The sequence below is a fragment of the Colobus angolensis genome, unplaced genomic scaffold (assembly GCF_000951035.1).
Source record: "Colobus angolensis palliatus isolate OR3802 unplaced genomic scaffold, Cang.pa_1.0 Scaffold78, whole genome shotgun sequence".
Classification (NCBI taxonomy): Eukaryota; Metazoa; Chordata; class Mammalia; order Primates; family Cercopithecidae; genus Colobus; species Colobus angolensis.
The window spans coordinates 5,659,074-5,665,685 of NW_012121598.1; the positions used below are offsets into that span (position 1 = coordinate 5,659,074).

Sequence of the window (6,612 nt, forward strand, 5' to 3'; positions counted from 1 at the left end):
AGTCCCAGCTACTCGGGAGGCTGAGGCAGGAGAATGGCGTAAACCCGGGAGGCGGAGCTTGCAGTGAGCTGAGATCCGGCCACTACACTCCAACCTGGGCAACAGAGCGAGACTCCGTCCCAAAAAAAAGAAAAAAGAAAAAAAGATGAGCTAGGCATAGTGGTGCACACTTGTAGTCCCAGCTACTTGGGAGGTTGGAGTGGGAGGATCTCTTGAGCCTGGGAGGTCGAGGCTGCAATGAGCCGTGGTTGTACCACTGCACTCCAGCCTGGGTGACAGAGTGACACCCTGCCTTTAAAAAAAAAAAGAAAAGAAAAAACCATCTTACTTAAATGAACTTACAATTTTAAGGTTAGGATAAGCCACAGAAGAGACATTCAATGTTAGAATAAGGATCTTAACTACATGTTGCTACGGCACAAATTGAGGGAGCTACGTAGCAGCAACCCCTCAATCACCTATAGAGCACAAAAAATAATGTGTCTCATGTTCCTTTTTCCACGTCCTTCCTAACCCAGTATTGTTTGGAACAAAGGCATTAGAGAGGTGTACTTCCAAGGAGGTGTTACAGTGTATGATAGGGGTCAGCAAACCACGGCCCATAGGTCAACTCCAGGCTGTTTTTGCAAGACCCATGCATTAGCAATGGGTTTTATATTTTTATATAGTTGGGGAAAAGATCCAAGTAATAATAGTGTTGTTACATGTGAAAATTATATGACATTCAAATATCAATGTCCTTAAAGTTTTACGGGAACACAGTCATGCTCATTTGTTTATACTTTTCAGTGGCTGCTTTAATGATACAACAGTAAAACTGAATAGTTGCAGCCAATACCATATGGCTTATGAGGCCTAAACTATTTACTGTTTGGCCTTTAACAGAATAAGTTTGCTGACCTCTGGTGTAGAGGGAAGAAAATTGATTATTTGTTAACTTTTTAATTTATTTTTTGAGATGGAGTCTCTCTCTCTCGCCCAGGCTGGAGTGCAGTGGCACAATCTCAGCTCACTGTAACCTCCGCCTCCCAGGTTCAAGCGATTTTCCTGCCTCAGCCTTCCGAGTAGCTGGGACTGCACGTGCATGCCATCATGCCTGGCTAATTTTTTGTATTTTTAGTAGAGATGGGGTTTCACCGTGTTATCCAGGATGGTCTCGATCTCCTGACCTCGTGATCCTCCCACCTCGGCCTTCCAAAGTTATTTAAGATGGAGTCTCATTCTGTTGCCCAGGCTGGAGTGCAGTGACATGATCTCAGCTCACCACAACCTCTGCTTCCTGGGTTCAAGCTATTCTTCTGCCCCAGCCTCCCAAGTAACGGACTGCAGGCATGCACCACCACACCCAGCTAATTTTTTGTTTTTTTAGTAGAGACGGGGTTTCACCATGTTTGCCAGGCTGGTCTTGAACTCCTGACCTCAAGTGATCCACCTGCCTCCACTTCCCAAAGTGCTAGGATATCAGGCATGAGCCACTGCACCCAGCCTATTTATTTTTAGAAAGTTTCTCACTATGTTGCCCAGGCTGTACATGAATTCCTAGGCACAAGCAATCCTCTCACCTCAGCCCCCCAAATAGTTGGGACTGCAGGCATACACCACCATGACCAGAATGAAAATGGATTTGTCTAGTTAATTTCAACTGTGAATTCGGGTGTAATAGTACATGGTGACCTTAGTGAAATTATTTAACCTTTCTGAGCTTTAATTTCTCATCTATTAACATGACTTGTTTTGTTATCTGTTATCAAACATCTCATGTATTGAGAGCTAGTACACAGGAGTTATTTATTCAGTATTCCCTTCTACCTTCATCTTCCCCACCTCTCTCCTTACAGGTAATAGAAATATCCAAAATTCACATTTAAAAGATCAAGGTTCTACCGGGCGTGGTGGCTCACACCTGTAATCCCAGCACTTTGGGAGGCTGAGGCAGGCGGATCACTTGAGGTCAGGAGTCAGACTAGCCTGGCCTACATGGTGAAAACCCATCTCTTCTAAAAATACAAAAATTAGCTGGGCATGGTGGCGCGTGACTGTAATCCCAGCTATTTGGGAGGCTGAGGCAGGAGAATCGCTTGAACCTGGGAGATGGAGGTTGCATGAGCTGAGACGGTGCCATTGCACTCCAGCCTGGGCGGAGCCCTAAAGAGGAAATTTAACAACAGTATGGTGTGTGGTTTATGCTTTGTGACTGCCTGAGCGTAGAGACAGTCCCTGGTCTCTGTAACCAGTATGCTCGGGTTTTAAAGGTCACACAAGGACACTAGAGGTAAAGTCTTAGGCCCCCTACAAGGTGAGAAGTTGGATTGAGATCCACATACAAAGCCAGGACCTTTAAAGACATTCACCCTCAATGAAAGGATTAAAACAAAAATCCACCCTCTAGTACTTGTGTTAGCTTGGACTCACGGTACAGAGAATAAAAGTCATTCCTGGGAATTTGTCACCATGGACCCACCTTCTCACCAGTTTGGGATTCAAATTTATACTACTTGTGTGGTCTGAGAATCCTGTGAACTTAATATGAAAAGTATTCCTAGGGCAATTGCCAGAAGGAAACAGAATTTCTAGATTGTTGCATGTTAACTCAGACTGAACAGGATATCCACAGATGAAACCCCAGTGAAGTTGGGATGACCATTCAAAATAACAGAACATGCAAGGAGACAATTTATCATAAGAGTCCGAAGGCAATAAGATTAAACCCCCATTTAATAAATGGTACTGGGAAAATTGGCTGGCCATAAGTAGAAAGCTGAAACTGGATCCTTTCCTTACTCCTTATACGAAAATTAATTCAAGATGGATTAGAGACTTAAATGTTAGACCTAATACCATAAAAACCCTTAGAAGAAAACCTAGGTAATACCATTCAGGCCATAAGCATGGGCAGGGACTTCATGTCTAAAACACCAAAAGCAACGGCAACAAAAGCTAAAATTGACAAATGGGATCTAATTAAACTAAAGAGCTTCTGCACAGCAAAATAAACTACCATCAGAGTGAACAGGCAACCTACAGAATGGGAGAAAATTTTTGCAATCTACTCATCTGACAAAGGGCTAATATCCAGAACCTACAAAGAACTCAAACAAATTTACAAGAAAAAAATCAAACAAACAACAAAAGTGGGCAAAGGATATGAACAGACACTTCTCAAAAGAAGACATTTATGCAGCCAACAGACACATGAAAAAATGCTCATCATCACTGGCCATCAGAGAAATGCAAATCAAAACCACAATGAGATACCATCTCACACCAGTTAGAATGGCAATCATTAAAAAATCAGGAAACAACAGGTGCTGGAGAGGATGTGGAGAAATAGGAACACTTTTACATTGTTGGTGGGACTATAAACTAGTTCAACCGTTGTGGAAAACAGTGTGGCAATTCCTCAAGGATCTAGAACTAGAAATACCATTTGACCCAGCCATCCCATTACTGGGGATATACCCAAAGGATTATAAATCATGCTGCTATAAAGACACATGCACACGTATGTTTATTGCAGCACTATTCACAATAGCAAAGACTTGGAATCAACCCAAATGTCCATCAGTGACAGACTAGATTAAGAAAACGTGGCACATATACACCATGGAATACTATGCAGCCATAAAAAAAGGATGAGTTTGTGTCCTTTGTAGGGACATGGATGCAGCTGGAAACCATCATTCTCAGCAAACTGTAGCAAGAACAGAAAACCAAACACTGCATGTTCTCACTCATAGGTGGGAACTGAACAATGAGATCACTTGGACACAGGAAGGGGAACATCACACACTGGGTCCTATTGTGGGGAGGGGGGAGGGATAGGATTAGGAGATATGCCTAATGTAAATGACAAGTTAATGGGTGCAGAATACCAACATGGCACATGTGTACATATGTAACCTTCACATTGTGCACATGCACCCTAGAACTTAAAGTATAATTAAAAAAAAAAAACAATTAAACCCCCAAGGACTTTAGATAATAGAATTATTAAGCAGAGGCTACAAATAAAATATATTTAAAATTAAATAGAAGAAGGAAACAAACTTTAGAAACTAAATAGAATTTTCAGAAATGAGAAGTACAACATAGCTGGCCATCCATATTTATGGGCTCTGCATCTTCAGAATCAACTAATGTGATGGGAAAGATTTGAAAAAACAATACAACAATAAAAATGATACAAATTTTAAAATACAGTGTAACAAATATTTACATAGTATTTATATTGTATTAGATATTATAAGTAATCCAGAGATGATTTAAAGTATATGGGAGGATGTGCATAGGTTACATGCAAATACTACTCCAGGCCTGGCATGGTGGCTCACACCTGTAATCCCAACATTTTTGGGGGATGGAGGTGGGCAGACTGCTTGAGCCCAGGAGTTCTAGACCAGCCTGAGCAACATGGCAAAATCCTGTCTACACAAAATACAAAAATTCACCAGGCATAGTGGCACGTGCCTATAGTCCCAGCTACTTGGTAGGTTGAGGTGGGAGAATTCCCTGAGCCCAGAAGGTCGAGGCTACAGTAAGCTGTGACTGAGCCACTGCTCTCCAGCCTGGCAACAGAATGAGACCTTGTCTCAACACCATAAAAGACACCATTTTATATAGGGCCCTTGAGCATCTGTGGATTTTGGTAGTCAAAGGGATCCTGGAACCACCTCCCTACAGATACCAAGGTACAACTGTACTGCAAATTAACTTAATGAAGATATTAGGACAGAGAATTAGAGAATGAATGAACTATAAAATGAAGTTGGGTAAATTAGCAAGAATGGAGTAGTGATGGGAAATATGGGTTAAGAGGCATGAAAAATTGAATGAGAATATCCAGCATATGTCCTGTAGAAGTTCTAGGAGGAGAGAATCAAGAGTAGAGGAGCAAGGCAATATTAAAAGTGATAATGGCTGAAAATGATTAATGAGACATGAATCTTCACATTTAGGAAATGCAGTGAGCCAGGGATAAATAAAAATACAGCAGAACAACAGAGATAAAGAGAAAAAGCTTTAAAGTAACCGGAAAGAAAGTTTGCCCACAAGAATCTAATCTGCTGGTAGAAGTTCTCGATAGCAGCCATAGAAATCAGAGACAATACAGTAGCTTCAAAATAAGAGAAAAATAACTGTCAGTCTAGAATTTGATTTCTAGTTATCATCCAAGAAGGAAAGTGAACTAAAGACTTTTCAAAGACTGAGAGACTTTAGGATAATAGACCCTCACTGAAAAGCCTACTGAAATATGTGCCACATGAATTTTTAAAATTGAATAAAGAAGGAAGAAGTGATACATAATAGACAGTGATTAACAAAAAAGACTGATGAAGATCCGGGCAAATATAACCCAATATGAACTGTAGAAAACCATGATAAATAATGTCTGCTTTAGAGGCATATTAAAAAATGAGTAAAAACCAGCTGGGCATGGTGGCTCACGCCTGTAATCCCAGCACTTTGGGAGGCCAAGGCAGGATTGTTTGCTCCCAGGAGTTTGAGAACAGCCTGGGCAACATAATGAGACCTGGTCTCTAAAAAAAAAAAAAGTTAGCCATGCACAGTGGCATGCCTGTAGTCCCAGCTACTTGACAGGCAGACGCAGGAGGAACCCTTAAGCCCAGAGTTCAAAACTGTAGTGAGCTATGACTGATTCCCCTAGTGCACTCCAGTCTGGGCAACAGAGCAAGACCCTGTCTCAAAAACAAAAACAAAAAATACTGAAAACAATAGTTCAGTGATCAGAATTACAATGTTCTAAGAGCCTTCCATTTGTCTGGGAGCAGAGTATAAGGATCTTAATTAACTTTAGGCTTTAAGTATGGAAGCTGTAGTTTTTAGCATAATTACTAAAGAATCAAAATGAAACGTGTAACTTCCAGAGCTGTAGAGGGAAAATAAAGAAAGCTTTATCAATTTAGTAGCAGCAAGAACAACAGGGGAAAACAACACAGCAGAGGTCCCCAACCCCCCGGCCTGCCTGTCCCTAACCTGTTCTGGACCTGGCTGCACAGCAGGAGGTGAGCAGCAAACCTGCCTGAGCACCGCCTGCTATCAGGTCAGCTGCTGCATTAGAGTCTAACAGCAGCACGAACTCTATTGTGAACTGCGCATGTGAGGAATCTAGGTTGCGTGGTCCTTATGAGAATCTACTGCCTGATTTTCTGAGGTGGAACAGTTTAATCCCAAAACCATGCCCGCCCCGGCCCCCGTCCGTGGTAAAAAAAAAAAAAAAAAAAAAAAAAAAAACCTGTCTGTGGAAAAATTGTCTTCGGCAAAAATCAGTCCCTGGTGCCAACAAGGTTGGGGACTGCCAAATTAGAAAAATAAGGCTAACATAAACACAAAAGATGATGATGACAAGTAAATCCGAATTTATTACTAGTTGAAATATATGGGATGTACTAAATTTACCAAATATTTACTGGATTTTAAAAATCCAGTTCTAGCCAGGCGTGGTGGCTCACGCCTGTAATCCCAGCACTTTGGGAGGCCGAGGTGGGCAGATATGAGGTCAGGAGATCAAGTCTATCCTGGCCAACACGGTGAAACCTTGTTTCTACTAAAAATACAAAAAATTAGCCAGGCTTGGTGGAGGACGCCTGTAGT

At 41.6% G+C, this 6,612-nt stretch overlaps 1 protein-coding gene across 1 annotated transcript in view; it reads right to left on the reverse strand.

Annotated features, from left to right (window-relative positions):
• The window catches only part of USP50 (ubiquitin specific peptidase 50), a 48,715-nt gene that overhangs the window by 848 nt on the left and 41,255 nt on the right, over positions 1 to 6,612 (reverse strand). The gene's annotated exons all lie outside the window — the stretch shown is intronic.